We start from the raw sequence: 20,385 nt of genomic DNA, 5'->3' as shown, positions 1-20,385 counted from the left end.
TAACCGCAATATTGACAGTTCAAACCTACCAGCTGTTCCTTGGAAACCCTATACAGGGTCAGAATTGACTCTACAACACTTAACATCCAAAATAAGTATGGCTATATACCTACTTGCTGTTGGCATAAAGTCTTGTGGAGTTGTTCTTGTTAAGTGCTGTGGATTTGGTTTTGACCCTGTATAGAGTTTCGGAGGCTTTAAATCTTTTGTGAGAGTAGAAAGCCTTATATTTCCTATTAGGAAGTGACTGGTGGGCTTAAACTGCCAACCGTGTTTGCAGTTCAGTGCTTATCCTATGGAACTCCCACACTCCATACATACACACATATACACACACAAAAGTGAGTCAGAGATTATCCACCCTCTGGTTATATTAAAACACCCATCCACGTCCTTGGCTGATGACAACATTGAGTGTGCCCATGAAATGATCCTGTCAAATAAGCAAGTGACAGTGGATTGTGTGGCAAATCATTGGCAAATCAGCCATGACTCTGCCTGTGAAATAGTCCATGACAGACAGTTTTCAAAAAATTTGTACAAGATGGGTACTGAAAAAACTCATGGAAGAGCATAAACAGAATCATTTGGACATCTGCAAAGAAAATTTGGACCTGCACTCGAAGGAAGGTAGAAGTTTCTTTTAAAAAAATCATTACTGTGACAAGACATGGATTCATCACTATAAGTTTGAGAGTAAACAGCAGAGTATGGAATGGAAAAACTCTCAACCATCAACGGAAAAAAAAGGTCAAAAACTCAACCATCAACTGGAAAATTGATGCTTATAGTTTTCTGGGATTCTCAATGGCCACTATTGGAACACTATCAGGAAAAAGTTCAACAATGAACAGTGCTCCTTACAGTGAGGTGCCCACTGAAGAGCTGAAGCCCAACCTTCAGATGAAAGGCAGAGGACTGCTCTCCAAGGGCACTGTGATCTTGCATGACAATGCACAGCTACAGACCTCTGCCCACACTGTTGACACTCTGCAAAAACGTCCTTTTGTAGTGTTAAAGCATCTTCCCTATAGTCCTGATCTTGCTTTACCTATTTGGACCCCTGAAAGCAGCCCTTAGGAGATGAAGTTTCACCTCAGATGAAGAAATGAAGATAGTTATCCATTCATGGCTCACAGCTCAGCCTAAAACATTTTTTAATAAGGGAATATGAAAACTGACTGATAGATGGACATAGTGTACTGAGAAGCAAGGAGATAATATTGAAAATTTGAAAAATGATGTATTTGTCTTTTCTAAAAGTGATTAAAATCAATTTTACAGACAGAATGCAGATAATTTTTTACTCACCCTCATGTGTATGTGTGTTATACACATATATAGCTGTAAGCTTCACTGGTTTGCTTCTGTATACATTCATTAAACACTATTCATTCTTAAAGTACTTGCTAGAAGGATTCCTAGAAGGAATTGATGGGATGTGTACAAAAACTAGACGTCTGTGCCTTTCTCTTGGATGTGCCATTCCACTTACTAATCTGTGATTCATGTGTTTCCAAAACACTCATTTGGGCAAGGGAAGCCAAAAGTATGAAACCTTTTCTTGGATTAGCAGTGGACATAGTCAATCTATCTCTTTACTACGTGTCTTAGATATCTAGCGCTGCTATAACAGAAATTCCACAAATGGATGACTTTAACAAACAGAAGTTTATTTTTTCACAGTTTTGGAGGCTAGAAGCTCACAGTAAAAGCATGAGCTCTAAGAGAAGATTGTGTGTGTGTGTGTGTGTGTGTGTGTGTGTATGATAAAATTAAACAAAACCCTAATGCTTCAAAGATGACAAAGACAAATCATAAAAAGATAGGAAGGGAAGATGGCTCAAGTAAATGAACAAAATAAATGGACATAAAAGGTCCATGAGGAAGAGCAGATCACAGAACCAGCATAGAAAGATTTCCAAAAGTTACTCTTGTCTCCTCAAAGAGATCAAGGAAAATGTGGGGGAAAAACACCAGAAGAATTCAAGAAAATAATACAAAACAAAATGATGAATTAAGTGAATAAATAGAATCTTAAAAAAAAAAAAGACAGAAGCTAGAAATTCAGAAGCTTAGCAACAAAATGACAGAAATAATCAATGTAATCAGAGGACACAGAAGTAAAATGGAAAAAGAATCAACAAAATAGAGAACAAAACCATTTATATTACTTGGTATGAGGAACAAAAAGAAAAAAGATTGAAGAAAAATTAGGAAAATCTGGTGATTATGTGAAACTTACCATCAAGAGGAATAACATGCATAATAGAACTCCTTGTCAAGGAAGGAAAATAAAAGTACAGAAAGAATATTGAAAAATTAATGGTAGAAAACTTCTTAAATATCATGAAAGATGAGAAGAATTCACCCAGAAGCTCAACATACTCCATATAAATAAGATAGACCCCAAGAGAAAATTACCAATATATATCAGATATCAGCATTCCAGTGTGGCACTGTGGGATAACGCATTGGACCACAAAATCGGTTTGAACTGCAAGGTTGAGGGTTCAAACTTACCAGCCACTCCTCAGAAACCCTATACAGGGTGGCTATGAGTCGGAAATTACTTGAAGGCATTTAACAACCATATCAGATATCATAATCACACTTTACAGATCCAAAGACAAAGAAAGAATTTAAGAGAAGTACATGAAAAGTGAAATATCACCTACAAAGTGGTCCCATAAGACTAAACTCTGATTTCTTGTTAGACATTACACAGGCCAAAATACAAGGGAATGATAAATACAGAGAACTGACCACCAAGGATAATATTAATTATATTCATATATACACCCATATATATAATATAATATATGTGTGTATGTGTGTTTCACAGAGGATATTTGTACATGAGTATTTACTTTGGGGAGCACAATGGGTCTGTAGGATAAGCACTGGACAATGAATCACAAGATCGGCAGTTCGAGTACACCAGCCACTCCTTGGGAGAAAGATGAAGATTTCTGCTCTCACAAAGATTTATACACTTGGATACCCTACAAAGGATCACTATGAATTGGAATAGACTCAATGGAACTTAACAATAACAACAATCTACCCCCATGCAAATATAGCCATTAATGTGGTGGGGTATATAGACATCAAAGTTATAAAAACTTCTTAAACATGACCAAGCACCTTAAGGGAATGAAATGCTAAGTTTGGGGACTCAGGATCATAGTCTCATGAGACACAAAGGTCAACTGGTATTCTACACCCTACTTGGTGAGCAGTGACCACTATCTTAAGAGCTTGTGAGCAGCCAAGATGCAAGTACTGGTACTTCCTGTCTGAGGGTAAAAAGAATGATGAAAACGGAAGACACATGGAATCAATTGGTGCAAAGAACTAATGGATCATTCCAACATCAGTCTACTGAACGCTGAGACCAGAAGAACTAGATGGTGCTAGCTACCATTATCAATTACTCTGAAAGGGATCATATAGGAAGGTCCAGGGTAGAGAGAGAGAAAAATGGGAAAAGATCTCAAAATCATAAAAAAAGATCATGCTTATTGGTCAGGTAGAGACGGATGTAATCCCCAGGTTATGGTCTTGAGTCATGCTTCAGGTCTGAACTGAACTCATCCCCAAGGATCAATTTTCAGCCAAACAATAAACAATACCACTAGGGAGGGAAGCATTCCTCCTTAGAATAATCAACCATGTGAGATCAAAAGACAGCATTTATCTAAGGACAGAGTTCAGAAGGGCAAGGAAAGAAAATGGAATGGGAACAGGAAATACAAGAAGGAAGTAGGATAAGTGATGTTACATTGTGGGGATCTGATCTCAATCCATGAAATGAAACAAAATGTACATAATTATTGAATTGAAACTTGGTAAGCTTTATAAGCCTTTATTCAATTCACAATAACACAGTGTTTTGGTTTTTTGTAATTATACTCATTTACCCAGTCAAATTCTTTCAAAACTGAGTGAAAACTTAAGGCCTTGTCAGATAAGCAGAATTTAAGGGAAATTTGTTACCACCAGACCAGCTCTACAAGTAATATTAAAGGAAGGGCATCAGATAGAAAACCAACACAACAGAAAGCGATCTGAGGTAAAGACCCAGGACAACATCACAGTGATGCTAAGCCAGATGAAGACACCAAAACAGTAAAATAAAGTTTAAAAATGATGACATGGAATCCAAAGATACAAAGTTGTAATAGGTGACATCATCTAAACAAAAAGGAGACCAGTTGTTGTAGCTATAGAACTTCCATTGAGAACAAAGTTTAAGTGATTTCGAGATATAGCTAACTACTTTATATACACGCAGTGAAATAAAAATCTCATGGTAACCGCAATAGAATTAATAAATCTATGCATGAAAACAGGAATCTTGGTGTGGCACTGCAGGATAAGCGCTGGACTGCTAATCACAAAGTCAAAGGTTCAAACCTACCAACCTCTCCTCAGAAACCCAATACAGAGTCACTATAAGTCATAACCAACTCTACAGCACTTAACAACAATAGCAACATGCACTAAAACATAGAAGAAGAAAAACAAAAAGACTTAGTAAACACAAAAACAACAATAATAAATCAAATGAAAAAATGTATATGCAAAATGAATTTCGCACAGAAAGTAAAGAAGAAAAAGAAACCACTAAACACACATACACAAAAAGTATAGTAAAATAACTGCAGTAACTTTATCCCTATCTAATTTCACTGAATACAAGTAGATTAAATGCAGATTAAAAGTAGATTTAAAATTTTGAATGAATTGAAAAAAAAATTACCTATAAATAGGTTACCCACAAGAGAAACACTTCAGGCAAAAAGACATAAAGTAGGTTAAAACTCAAACGATGTAGGAAAAAATCCAGCCATTGATAACTAAAATACAGAGAAATGCAATATTAATAACTAGAAAAAGAGACTTTAAGTCAAAAAACTTTACAAGATACAAAGAAAAACATTATATACTGACAAAAGGGACGATTCACCAAGCAGACATATCAATCACAAATATTTATTCACCAAACGCCCAAATTTAAAAATCTATAACTGAGAAAGACTTGGAACAAAACTCAAGATCATTAAAATGATCAGACTTACTGACTGGATAGAAAATGTTGGGACCCCCATTTATCCTTCAAGTCTGCAAATAAATTCAGCCTCTGGGCTCCATTTTAGCAAAACAACAGGCAGGTATATAAGCAGAACAAAAACTCTAGTGAGGTAAACACACCTTACAATAATCAACTATTTATGATCAAAAGGGCAGCAATTACCCAGGACAAAGGTCAGAAGGACTAGGAAAAAGGGAGGAATGAAAACACAGAAAGGAAGTGGGATAAATGATGTTGTTGTTGTTAGGTGCCATCGAGTTGGTACCAACCCATAGCAACCTTAAGCACAGCAGAATGAAACACTGGGCCAACCTCACCACTGTTGCCATGCTTGACTCCATCGATGCTGCCCTTAGCTGATCCATTTCACTGAGGGTCTTCCTCCTTTTCCCTGACCCTCCACCTTACCAAACATGACATCCTTCTTTAGTGACTGGTCCCTCCTGACAATATGTCTGAAGTATGAGAGACAAAGCTTGGCCATCTTGGCCTCCAAGGAGCACTCTGGCTGCACTTCTTCCAAAACAGATCTATTGGTTCTTTGTGCAGCCCATGGTACTTTCAATATTCTCCTCCAACACCATAACTCAAAAGCATCAATTCTTCTACGGTCTTCCTTATTCATTGTCCAGCTTTTGCATGCTTATGAAGTTATTGAAAATACCATGGCTTGGGTCAGGCACACCTTAGTCTTCAAGCTGACATCTTTGCTCTTCAACACTTTAAAAAGGTCTTGTGCAACAGATTTGCCTAATGCAATATGTCATTTGATTTCTTGACTGCTGTTTCCATGAGTGTTGATAGTTGATCCAAGAAGAATGAAGTCCTCGACAACAATCTTTTCTCCTGTACCTGAACCAAGAGGCAATTGTTCGAACAGAACATGGGAACATTGAGTGGTTTAAAATTAAGAAAGGGGTGTGTCAGGGCTGTATTCTTTCACCATACTTATTCAACCTGTAATGCTGAGCAAATAATCTGAGAAGCTCAGTTTTATGAAGAAAAACGTGGCATCAGGATTGGAGGAAGACTCATTAACAACCTGCGATATGCAGATGATACAATCTTGCTTGCTGAAAGTGAAGAGGACTTAAAGCATTTACTGATGAAGATCAAAGAGCCCAGCCTTCAGTATGGATTACATCTCCATGTCAAGAAAACAAAAAAAGTGATTTTTACATTGTGGGAATTGCCATCCATGAGATGAAACAGCATGTGTATGAATTACTGAATCCAAAGGGAATCCACATCAGAAAAGAAGTAAAACTATCCTTATTCACAAATAACATGATTCTAGGATAAGCATTCCACCATAAGGTCGGTTACAACTCACTAGCCACTCCTCGGAAACACTATACAGGATTATGAGTTGGAACCAACTCAACAGCACTTAACAACAAATACAGTGAAAACCCCAGAGATCCCACAACAAATGCTCAGGATCTATTAAAAGAATTCAACAACACTGCAGTGTACAAGATCAACACACACAAATCAGTTGAACTCCTTTACACTAATAGGAAGTATTCTGAAAAGGAAACCAGGAAAACAATACCATTTACAATGTTGTTGTTAAGCACTGTCGAGTCAATTCCAACCCGTAGTGACCTTATATAGTGTTCCTGAGGAGCAGCTGGTGAGCTTGAACCACCAACCTTCAAGCTGACTTTGTAGTCCAGCACATTAACCCACAGCGCCACACCAGGACTCCACTACTCATAATGGTGATAGTGGTAGTTTTGTGCTGTGGAATCGGTTCCAACTGATAGCGACCCTGCACAGGGTTTCCGAGGCTGTAAATCTTTATGGGAGCAGAAAGCCTCATCTTTCTCCCACGGAACAGCTGGTAGTTTTGAACTGCTGACCTTAAGGTTTGCAACTTGATTCGTAACCATTATGCTACCAGAACTCCTTACTATTTACAACAACCAACCAAAATTATAAAATATATAGAAGAAATAAATTTAACCAGCAATGTCAAAGTCTAATACAATGAAAACTACAAAGCACTACTGTTTTTGTTGTTGTTGTTAGATGCTATCAAGTCAGCTCGTACTCAGAGTGGCCTTGTGCACGACAGAAGGAAACACTGTCAGATCTTGCGCCATCCTCATAATTGCTATGTTTGGGCCAACTGTGGCTGCCACTGTGTCAGTCCATCTTGTTGTGAGTCTTCCTCTTTTTCACTGACCCTCTACTTTGCCAAGTGTTATTTCCTTCTCCAGGTCTGGTCCCTTCTGATAACGTGTTCAAAGTATATGAGACTCACCATTCTTTTTTCTAAGGAACATGCTAGTTGTACTTCTTCCAAGACCTATTTGTTTGTTCATCTCGTAGTCCATGGTAGTTTCAATATTCTTAACCAACACCACAATTCAAATGCATCAATTCTTCTCCAGTCTTCTATATTCATTATCCAGCTTTTATAAGCATATATTGTTTTTGTTAAGTACTGTTAAATCAGTTCCAACTCACAGTGACTCTGTAAAAGCCTTCCTAGGAGGGATTGGTGGGTTTTAACCACTGATCTTGTGATTGGCAAGTAAGGGCTTATCCTAGAGTGCCACATGCATAAGAGGTCATTGAAAATACCATGGCTTGGGTCACGTACACCTTAGTCCTCAAAGTGTCACCTTGGCTCTTTAGTACTTTAAAGAGGTCTTTTGCAGCAGACTTGCGTAGTGAAATATGTCATTTGATTTTTTGACTGCTGACTGTTTTATCCATGAGCGTTGATTGTGGATTCCAGTAAAATGAAATCCTTAACAGCATCAATCTCTCCTTTGTTTATCCTGATATTGTTTATTGGTCCACTTGTGAAGATTTTTCATTTTCTTTACACTGAATTGTAATCCACACTGAAGGCTATAAGCTTTGATCTTCATCAGTAAATACTTCAAGTCCTCTTTGCTTCAGCAAGCAAAGTTCTGTCATCTGAATATTTTAGGTTGTTAATGAGTTTTCCTCCAACCATGATAGCACATTCTTCTTCTTAGATGATTTGCTCAGCATACAGATTGAATAAGTATGTTGAAAAATTGTAACCCTGGCTCACACCTTTTCTAATATTAAAGAATATAATGTCCCCTTGGTCTGTTAGGATGGCTGCCTCTTATTCTATGGACAGGTTCTACATAAGAGCAACTAAGGGTTCTAGCATTCCCATTCTCTTCAGTGTTATCCATAGTTTGCTATGATCCACACAACTAGAGTGTCTTTGCATAGTCAATGAAGCACAAGTGAAGTCCTCTCTGATAGTCTCTGCTTTCAGCCAAGATCCATCTGATGTCACCAGTGATATCCCTCATTCCACATCTTCTTATGAATCCAGATTGAATTTCCGGAAGCGCCTTGTCAATGTACTGCTCCAACCAGTTTTGAATTTTATTCAGTACAACTTTTCTCACATGTGATATTAATGATATTTTTCAAGAATTTCTGCATTCTGTTAGACCACCTTTCACAAAACACTATACTATTAATGATACCTACATAAATTGAAGAAAATCTTTCATCCCATGCTCCTGGATTGGAAGAATTAATATTGTGAAAATATTAACATTATTGAGTATAATCCATAAATATGATACAATCGCAAACGAGATTCTAACAACATTCTTTACTGAAATACAAGTCTAATAGACAACTCCACAATAATATTGTTGCAGTTGAATCAGTTCCAACAGCAACCCTCTATAGTGTTTCTGAGGAGTGACTTGTGGGTTTGGATCACCCACCTTGCAGTTAGTAGTCCAGGCCTTATCCTGCAGTGCCACACCAAAATTCCCATAGAATAGGATAATTTAATATGGTACTCTTCATGAAGGACAGGGAAGCAAGAAAGAAACTCAACAAAGACAAAGAAGTACAAAACACCACAATCAACCAACCTGACTTCACAGACATACACAAAACATTCCAGCCAACAACACAGTGAACATCCTTTACCAACACACAGAAAATATTCTCTAGGGTAGACCAAATTCTAAGCCTCAAAGGAGGCCACCCTAAATATAAAAACAAAGAAATACTAAAAGCATCATCTCAGATCACCCTAAACCCAAACCCACTGCCCTTCAGTTGATTCCAAATCACAGAAACTCTGGATAAGTTTCCAAGGCTGTAAATCTTTACAGATGCCTAATCACTCTCCTACAGAGCAGCTGATGGGTTTGAACAGCTGACCTTGCAGTTAGCAATCCAGTACTTATCATACAGTGCCACCATGTTCCTTTTCAAATTACAGTGCTATGAAATTAGAAATCAAAAATAGGAAAATCAAAGAAAAAAAAATCAAATGCATAGAAACTGAATAACTTCTGGGTAATGGTGGTGATGGTGGTGTGCTGTGGAGTTGATTCTGACTCATGGTGACCTTGCATGGGGTTTCTGATACTATAAATCTTTACAGAAGCAGAAAGCTCTATCTTTCTCCTGTGGGACGACTGGTAGTTTTGAACTGCTGACCTGGAGGTTAGCAGTCCGACTCATAACTGCTACACTATCAGAGCTCCTTACTGGATAATAGAAGAAATAAACAATGAAATTTTTAAAAATGTCGTGACTCAAATGAGAATGAAAACGCACATACCCAAATATTTGGGAAACAGCAAAAGAAGTGCTAGGAGGGTAACTTAACAACAAAAATGCAAATATCAAAAGAGAAGAAAGAATAAAAATCAACACCTTAACCCAAAGTTGCTGACAGTTAGGTAAAGAGCAGTAAAATAATCCTACATTCACCTGAAGAAGTGAAATGATGAAGATTAGAGCAAAAATACATGAAACAGGAAACAGAAAAGCAATAAAAAGACACAAAAAGGGTAGAAATTGTTTTATTGAAAGGATTAATAAAATTATAAAACACTGGCAAATCTAACAATGGAAGAATAGTACCCCTAACCCTAACCCTGAAATGAAACAGGTAAAATCTCAACAGAAACAATTGAAATTAAAAGTCTAATAACAGAATACTATGAAGAACTGTACTCCAACAAGTTTGAAAACCTAAAAGAAATTGACAAATTTCTGTAAACCGCTACCTACTTAAACTAACACAAACTGAGGCAGAAAATTTGAATAGACCCATCACTAAAGAAAAAATTGAACGGATCATATAAAAAATAACAAAAAATAAAACGCCAAACCAAAATAAAACTCCTGGCTATGATGTCTTCACTGACTGCCTTTGAGTACCAATATTGAAAGTTTCGTGAACTGCCAGAAGAACAAACAGAGCCGTGTTGGAAAAAGTATAGCCAGAATGTGTGTTAGCAGCCAGGATAGCGAGACTTCATCTCTCATATTTCTGACATATTATCAGGTGGGACCAGTCCCTGGAGAAGGACATTGTGCTAGGTAAAGGGGCGAGTCAGTGAAAACGAGGGGTTGGCAGAGTGGCTGAAGAAATGGGCTCAAGCTTCACAATGATTGTGAGGCTGGCACAGTGTTTCATTCTGTTGTTCATAAGGTCTCTGTGAGTCAGTACCAACTCAACAGCATCTAACAACATCAACAATGTATGAGACCAAACAGTCAACATTTACCAAAGCAAAAATGAAAAGTAAGGAGACAAAGAAACTAGGTTACTGGAAATCAAATAACCAGCAGAGAAATAATGGGAATGTTGACACATTGTGAAAAATGTAGCCAATGTCACTGAACAATTTGTGTGAACAATTTTCAATGAGAAGTCAATTTGCTATGTAAACTTTCACCCAAAACACAATCAATATTATTTTTAAGTTTTATTTTCTTTGCATAGATATATTAACAAGTATAGTCCAGGCTGGATTCATTATTATTTTTTTAAATTTTTTTCTTCTAATTTTAAAAGAAATAAAAATTGAACATTTTTGTTGGTTCTAAGAATATTGAGGACCTTGAGCACCATGCTTCCTGTGTCTGATGGACCAGAAGGCCTCCCCCGGAGTCACACAGGCTGTAGGCAAACTTGGCTGTATTGCTCCCTCTTCAGGGCATCTGCAATTCCCAGCATCCTTGTTTTCTTCACTCTAAAATGAGAATAATAATCTTCTGCTCAAAGCTGCTATGAGGATTGACTGGAATCATGAATATAAGAGAATGAGTATTCCTCTACGCCTCCCTGTCTCTCTCCCTTCCTTTCCTGGAACACTCCTCTGCAGCACTTTTCCTTGAGTTCTCCCTTCTAAAACTGTAGGCAAACCATGGCACCTTCATTAGCAAGAACCAATGTTCTTCATTCTGATTGCTTTTCTTCTGCTATGGCACACCCTCTGCTCTTATCAGCCTGGTCAGAACAGCACAAACACTTCTCACTGATCACCTCCACATCCTTCTCCCCTAAATGTGTTCACATCCCCCATTGTTTCACAGACACCAGCTACCCTCCTGTCTAAAGTAATTCATCTTGAGTACCTCTCAAAAAATCTGCTAAATAAAAATGCTGCCTCAGCCCCGGAGTTCTGGTGTGGTGCTGTAGGATAAGCACTGGACCAAAAGGTTGGTTTGAACTGTAAGATCAATGGTTCAAACTTACCAGCCACGCCTCAGAAACTCTATACAGGGTTGTTATGAGTTGGAACTGACTCAACAGCACTTAACAACAACAACAACAACAACATGGTGGTACTGTTGGCTAAGTACTAGAGTGTTAAGCAAAAGATCAGTGGTTCAAACCTACCAGCTGCTCCTCAGGAGAAAGAAGTCGCCTACTATTGTGAAGATGTACAGTCTCAGAAACCCTCTTTAGGGTTGCTCAACTTTTTGACAATGGGTATGAATTGATCTGTGTCACCCCAAAATAAATGTGTGGCACTGCGGGTTAATGTGCTAGACTGCAAGGTTGGTTTGAACCACAAGGTCGGTAGTTCAAGCTCACCAGTGGTTCCTAGGAAACCCTAGTCAGGATCTCTATGAGGCTGAACAGATTTGATGGCACTTAATACCAACACCACCACCATGCCTGTGGTCCTAATCCCATGTGGTAATGGATTGTCTTTGTTATGTTAATGAGACAGGATTAGTATAGAGTATGTTTTGAGTCAATCTCTTACCTAGATGGCAGAAGGTAGACGCCCTGTGACACAAGATCACCAGCGAAGCAAGAAACAAACATCTTCCCCCACAGGAGAAAGAGAGAGAAAGTCTTCCCTGAGAACTAGCGTCCTGAATTCAAATTTGTAGCCTCCTACTTATAGGAGCTCTGGTAGCGTAGTGGTTACGACTCGGGCTGTGAACCGTAAGGTCAGCAGTTCGAAACTACCAGCTGCTCCGCGGGAGAAAGATGAGGCTTTCTACTCCCGTAAAGATTTACACCCTCGGAAACCCTGTACAGGGTCGCTATGGGTCGGTTCCGACTCCACGGCACATAACAACAACAACAACTTTGGACATATTGTCTGGAGGAAACAATCACTGGAGAAGGATGTCATGCTGGGTAGGGTGGAGGGCCAGAGAAAAAGAGGAAGACCCCCAATGAGATGGATCAGCCAGGTGGCATCATTGATGGACTCGGGTGTGGCAGCGGTAGTAAGGTTGGCCCAGGATCGGACATTGTTTCGTTCTGCTGTGCATGGGGTCGCTATGAGTCGGTTCCGACTCGATGGCACCTGACAACAACAACAACAACAAACTGTGAAAACATAATTTCTGTTTCTTAAATCAACTCATCTGTGGTATTTCTATTATAGCATCATTAGATCATGAAGACAATATATTAAAATGATCAAAGATCAGCACATTCATATGGTTCCTTGCGATGTATATGACGGGACTTCACAAGGCTCCTGGAAAAATTCCATTATGTTTTAATTCCATTTTTCCATGACAGTCTTGAAGCCTACTCATGTATACATAGCAACAACTAAGAACAATACGCATGTGCCCAATCCACATGGTGCAAACATTCATACAGAGGAAAACTCTAAATGGCACAAGAACCTTGGGGCTAATGTAGGATTCAGCCGAGAACTGATTTTGTGTGTGTAGTTCTTGAAGTTCTCATGTCTGAAAGTTTCTGTCAGAGGAGACAGTGCAATGCAGATGAGGAGAAAATGGTCAGCCCAGAAACTATGAGACCTAACTCTTTCTCTCAATGTGGTCAGCCTGCCAGTAGACATCACCTGAGTCAAACATTCACTGATGCTAAAAGCTCTATCAGAGATACCATTTTGCCTGTCTGTTTCTCTTAAGTACATCAAATGAACAGAGAATTAGGCTGAGTTGGAGCTTCAAGAACTGTTTTACTTTTGGCTAGTTTACCTTAGGTTTTAAAGGGAAACACAGCAAAACAGAGTTCCTAAGATGAACCTCTTGTCTTCTAGAAGTTTGGCCTCTTTCTGCCAAAATGGGTGAGCAACAAACACAAAATCTGGCTGATGTCCATTGAGCAGGGCTGTCATATGTCCAATCGAGTGCCTTCCCACCCCCCACGTAAGCCTACACGTTTCTATATCCATCGTGATGACGTCACTCTCATGCATAAGGGAAGAGGACTATACACTCTTACTACCACAAATGCTCTTGGTGTTTCAGTTTTGGCTGTGACTTGTGTGACTCATTTTTATTATTACTCTCATCTCCTCTGAAATGTATGTGGCCTTTCAACACAGGCTCCATCTCTTAGCAAACTGCCCAGATAGTCATGCCATGGGCTGGGGAGGTTTATTACTGAGTACACAGGAGCTTGAATTTGATCCATCTATTTAGAGTAGCTAAAGAATGTGCCTTAATGGAGTAGTTGCTGAGGACATGGACGGCTAGGGATACAGGAACTATATACATAAGGATCTGGATGAGAGAGAGGAAATAGAGAAAGGGTACACACATTTGTTAAACTAATGATGACAGATTTAGTACGATGTAATTCACTAAAGCCTCCAGGCCCTTCACAGCAACAATAAAATTTTGTTGTTAAGTTTCATTGAGTCGTTTCCAACTCACAGCAGCCCAAGGCTATAACCTCTGCAAGAACAGAAAGCCTCATCTTTCTTCCATGGAATAGATGATGGGTTCGAACCATCAACTTTGTGGTAAACAGTACAATGCTTACCCTACAGAGTCACCACCCTCCCTCTCAGTAAAATAGAAAGTTTTAAATTTCACTCCATCCTGATAAACTCTTACTATTTGTCTTTTTTATTATATCCCTTTTATTGGGTGTGAAGTGATACCTCATTACTGTTTGATTTCTATGCCCCAGTGGAATCCTGGAGTCCTGGTATGGCACTGTGGGTTAATGTGCTGGACTGCAAGCTTGGTTTGAACCACAACATTGGTGGTTCAAGCTCACCAGCCACTCCTCAGAAACCCTATACAGGGCCGTTATGGTTCAGAACTGACTCAACGGCACTTAATAACAACAAAGAAATCCTAAAGGAGCCCTGGTAACATAGTGGGTTACCAGTTGGGCTGCTAACCACAAGAGCAGCAATTCAAAACTACTAGCCATTCCACAGGAAAAAGATGAGGCTTTCTGCTCCTGTAAAGATTTACAAATACCACCACTCCTCTGTCAGTTTTTCATACTGTGGTGGCTTGCATTCTTTAGAAATCGGGCAATCTCATTAACATCACATACAACTAAATTTTTGCTAACGATAATATGAAAACAGCTACAACAGAACGTTGGCAGGAAACTGGCAGAAAGATTCAAGCCAGTTCCAGATGAAGACATGGAATGAAGGATATCATTGCTAACATCAGATAGATCTTGGCTAAAAGCGGAGAATACCAGAAAGATGTTTACCTATACTTTATTGACTACTCAAAGGCTTTCAAATGTGTGGATCAAGACAAGCTATGCACAACACTGCAAAGAATGAGTATTCCGGAACACTTAATTGTGCTCATGAGGAACCGGTGCATAGACTGTGAAGCAGTCGTTCAAACAGAAAACAGAACAAGGAGACACTGAATGGTTTAAAATCAGGAAAGTTGTGTCCCAGGGTTATATTTTTACACCATACTTATTCAATTTGTACGCTGAGCAAATAATTCAAGAAGCTGGATTATATGAAGAAGGATGTGGCATTAAGATTGGAGGAAGACTCATTAACAATCTGTGCTATGCAGATGATACAACCTTGTTTGCTCAAACTGAAGAGGATTTAGAATATTTATTGATGAAGATCAAAGACCACAGCCTTCTGTATGGGTTGCACTGAAATGTAAAGAAAGCAAAATGCTCACCACTGGACCAATAAATAACATCAAGATAAATGGTGAGAAGATTGAAGTTGTCAAATACTTTTCATTTTGCTTGGATCCATCATCACCACTCAAGGAAGCAGCTGTCAATAAATCAAACAACATATTGCATTAGGTAATTCTGGTGCACAAGATTTACAGTGTTCAAGAGTAGAGATGTCAGTTTGAGGACTAAGATGCACCTGACCCAAGCCGTAGTATTTTCAATACCTTTGTATGCATGTGAATATTGGACAGTGAATAGGGAAGACATTAGAAAAATTGATGCATTTGAGTTATGCTGTTGGAAAAGAATATTAAAAGTACTACAGACTGTCAGAACAAACAGATCTGTGTAGTAAGAAGTACAGCCAGAATGCTCTTTGGAAGCCAGGATGGCCAGACTTAGTCTCTCATACTTTGGACATATTATCAGAAGGGAGCAGTTCCTGGAGAAGAGCATCATGCTTGGTAAAGTGCAGGGTCATTGAAAAAGAAGAAGACCCCCAACGTTATGAATTGGCACAGTGGCAGCAGCGATAGCCTCAAGCATAATGATTGTGAAGTTGGCGCAGGACTAGACAGTGTTTCATTCTATTGTGTTGAAGATCACTATGAGTGAAAATCAATTCAAGGCGCCTAACAACAACAACAACAACAAATATTTACAGCCTCAGAACCCCTTTACAGTGTTGCCATGAGTCACAACCAACCCTCCGTCGTACAACCACCACCACCATCAATGGAGTCCAAAGGATCCCTTGTAGAGTAGTCGGTTGGTTACACATTGGGCTGCTAACCACAAGGTCAGCAGTTTGAATCCACCAGCTTCTTCTCAGGAAAAAGATGAAACTTTCTGCTCTAGTAAAGCTTTATAGCTTTAAAAACCATATACAGGGTCACTATAAATCAGAACTCAATGGCGCAAAGCAATAACAGCAATGGTTAATGTAAGGGGCCCTGGTGGCACAGTAGTTAAGCACTCAACTGTTAACTGCCAACCAAAAGGTCTGTGGTTCAAACCCACCAGTCTCTCTGAAAAAGAAAGATGTGGCAGCCTGCTTCCTTAAATATTGCAGCTTTGAAATCCTATAGAGTACTGGCAGGGTACTGTAGGATAAGCTCTGTACTGTTAAATGCAAAGCCAGTGGTTCAAACCCACCAGCTGCTACTCTATACAGGGTCCCTACAAGTCAAACCAACTCAATGGCACCTAACAACAATAACAACAACAATGGTGTTAAAGTAGTTAAGTATTCAGATGCTAATTGAATTTGGGTGAAAACCTACCAAGCTGCTCTTAGAGAAAGACCTGGACCTCTACTTACATAAGGAATACAGTCAAGGAAACCTTATGAGGGCTTGCTATGAGTTGGAATCAGCTCGATGACACCTTGCAGTAACGTTAGCTGGGGCACTGTACGATAAGAACTCACTCGACCACAATGTCCATTTGAACTGCAAGATCAGTGGTTCAAACTCACCAGCCGCTCTTTGGAAACTTGAAACTTAGTCACTACATGTCGGAACTGACTCTATGGTATTTAACGACAACAATGATTTTGAGCATCTTTTAAAGTGCATATAGACCATTTTCAGATCTCCATTTAGGCATATTTAATCAGACTTGTTGTTGTGAAGTGCCGTTGAGTCAGTGCTGACCCATAGTGACCTTGCATAGGGTTTCCAAGGAGCAGCTGGTGAGCTTGAAACACCGACCTTGAAGTTCAAACGGCTTTACAGTCTGGTGCATTAACCCACAATGTCACAGCAGGACTCCATCAATCCCCCAAAAATGAGTTCTGTGTCATTTGATTATTGAACTGATAAAGTTCTTTGCGTATTAGACATTAGATATATGGCTTGTAAAGATTTGCTCTCATTCTATAGTCTGTCTTTTCACAATATTGATGGTTTCCTTTGCTGAGTGTTTTCACTATAAATGTTTGTTAGATATGTTTCAAGTGCATTTTCTGCACATATTAACAGGATCATGTTTTTTTTGTTTTTGTTTTTGTTTTTTTTCATTATACTGATATAGCTTATCCTTAAAGCTTACTATAGAGAGAGAAAAATGAGAGTGTCTCAGAGCTATTTGAATCCGTTTTTTCTGGGGCACATGGGTAATAAATAGACATATCAAATTTCAGCAACAAACATCTCAAAACTCTTAACAATGAGTAAGTGTGAGTAAAGGTGTGATAATTCATCACTTCAGTACAATTGAGAACTTTAACATCTATACGTCCTTACTCCTTAGAGAAAGAGAAATGCTATTTCTTTCCTGAAAATTAATTGCAAGTTTCTTTCCTCTCTTTCAGAATAAGATTTCACATATATAAATAAGTATTGATGAACAATCACTTCCACAACAAATCTGGGTGAAGAAAAGGTCACAATGCTCTCATTAGTTCCAGAGTAATTGAATAGAGTAGATAATCCACCATTTCATCTTTGAGACAGAAACCACCTCAATTCCACTGTGATAAAAAAATGACTTACTTTTTCCCTAATGCAGTTTTTAAAACATTGACAAATTTCAGAAGGGTTAGGAAAGAAGGAGAAATGGAAACAGGAACCACAGGAAGGAAGTCGGATAAGTGATGTGACGTTGAGAGGATCGCAAACAAGATGAAACAAAATGTGTATAAACTGTTAAATGTAACACTGATGAGCTACTTTCTAAACCTTTACCCAATTCACAATAAACAGTTAACACGAAACAAAAACTTTAAACTCATGCTCAGACTACAATGAGAAAAATAAGCAACTTTAGCATTTTTCTAGTGTTTTCCCATGTGAGGATTTGACTTTTCCAAAGGCAGTACTTTGTTTTGTTTGAGGGATTCAACAAGCTGTTGTGAGGTCATTCTCTCCAACTTTCCCTCATCTATTCCTGGTCTGAGATATTTTACTTACTAAGAAATTTTGTTTCTCTAGGATGAGTGTGTTTTCTCTTTCTTTAGTCTAGGAAGTCTGACTGTACCGAATTTATTTAATAATTGCCCGCTGAAGCATTAATAAATTGAAGTGTTAATAAATGCTCCTCACCGCTCAACAACTAAGGGATTATTAAAGGAAGACTAAGAGTCCTGGTGTAGTGCTGTGGGCTAATGCGCTGGACTGCAAAGTTTTTGAACCACAAGGTCAATGGTTCAAGCTCTCCGGCCGCTCCTTGGAAACCCTATACAGGGTCGCTATGGGTTGAAACCAACTCGGCGGCACTTCACAACAACAACAAGCATTCCCCATGACCTGGACTCTGACTTTAAGCTTTGTAATTGGCTCTCTGTACAACCTTAGAAAAATCATTTAATTTCAATTCTATAATTTCTCCAGGTTCCTGGGTAGCACCAACGTGCTTAGCTAGTAACCAAAAGGTTGGCAGGTATGAACCCACCCAGCGGCACCACACAAGAAAAGTTCTGGCAATCTGCTTCTGATAAAAATTACAGCAAAGTAAACCGTGTGGAGCAGTTCTGCTTTGCAGGTTCGCTTAAGTTGGAATCAACTCAAGGGCACAAGACGATAACTATAATTTCTCCTAACTTCTCTTAGAAGTTATCACTCATTTCTCTTCATAAAAGCAATGCTTGCTCACTGATGTAAAAGTCTTTGGATGAGCCTTTCTAATTGATTGCATTATTTACTTATAAATAATTTGTTTGGAAACACTTTCAGGCTTACAGGAAATGTTCCGTAATAGTACAAATAATTCCCATGTTTCCTTTCCCTAGAACCTCAAATATTAAGTTTACCAGATTTACTTATGTGATCTCTTTTGTGGATTATGAAACATGAGTTACTCCTTCAAATGACACTAAAATACAGAACACAAACCAACTTTCTTAAGCTACGAGTTCTTCTCTTTCTTTTTTGCTTTTCCTTAGTATTGCTTACTTCTTGTAGCCTATTCCAAAAAATCTTAGAAACATACCTTTTATGCATTTAAAAAACAATGAAGAAACAGAGAAAGCATCTTCTTAGTTATTTCATAGCTGAAACAAAAGCAAGTTTTAGTCAGTTAATACTGCAAATCCAAGTTCATTATCCTTATTCTCAAAAGGTAAGCCAGGCATTATTGCAACTACCAAAATGCACTAGGACATACTCAAATACTATCATGTAACTGCATGATCAGATATTAAAGGGACTAAAGAGACGTTCATTTTCTGCCTGACAGTAAGTAAGTAACTGTCATAAAAGGTAAAGTCATAACAGCCACCCAAACTATTTGGAATATCATTCAATGTTTGTTTTCCAGTTTAAAAGAAATAATAAAGACATTACTTTGACATCATAATACTCTTCCCTTTCCCCTTTCTTTTGCCTTTATGAATAACCAAAATTGGATTCTTCAGAATCCTTGGTTTATGACAACCTTTTGTCATTGGTGCATTCATGACCCTCTTTTATTAATTTGCTCATTATTTTTAATAACGTAAAAAACACCCAATAACCTACTGCTCATTAACACGGGATCAAATTCCAGGACTTTAACAATAATTAAATCTAATTTTCTGGTTCTCTCCCATCCTATACCTCTGCATCTCCTCATTCAACCAGAGGTAACAACTATTCTAAATCCTGTGTTCATCATTCCTTTGTCTTCCTTCTTAGTATAGATTTTTCTCTTTGTCTCTTTTGATAAGCAAGTTGATTTATTTCATGTTATTTTTAAGTCATTTCTATGCTTACTCTTTTATGCCTTTCATATCATTGTGTTTGACTTAAAATTTATTTTATCAGAGATTAGTACTGCCACTCCTGTTTATTTTTTATTTCAATTAGCTTGGTATATTTTTTTCCATCCTTTTGTCTCTGTGTGTGAGATGTGTCTCTTGCAGACAGCATATTGAAGGATCTTGTTTTCTTATCTATTCTGCCACCCTCCATCTCTTAACAGATGCATTTAGTCCATTACATTCAGTGTAATTATCAATAGAGCTCTGGTAGCGTAGTGGTTACGAATCGGGCTGCGAACCTTAAGGTCAGCGGTTCGAAACTACCAGCCGCTCCGCTGGAGAAAGATGAGGCTTTCTACTCCCGTAAGGATTTACACCCTGGGAAACCCTGTACAGGGTCGCTATGGGTCGGAACCGACTCGACGGCACTTA

Source organism: Chrysochloris asiatica, unplaced genomic scaffold (assembly GCF_000296735.1).
Source record: "Chrysochloris asiatica unplaced genomic scaffold, ChrAsi1.0 scaffold00144, whole genome shotgun sequence".
Classification (NCBI taxonomy): domain Eukaryota; kingdom Metazoa; phylum Chordata; class Mammalia; order Afrosoricida; family Chrysochloridae; genus Chrysochloris; species Chrysochloris asiatica.
This window is presented reverse-complemented; position numbering follows the sequence as displayed.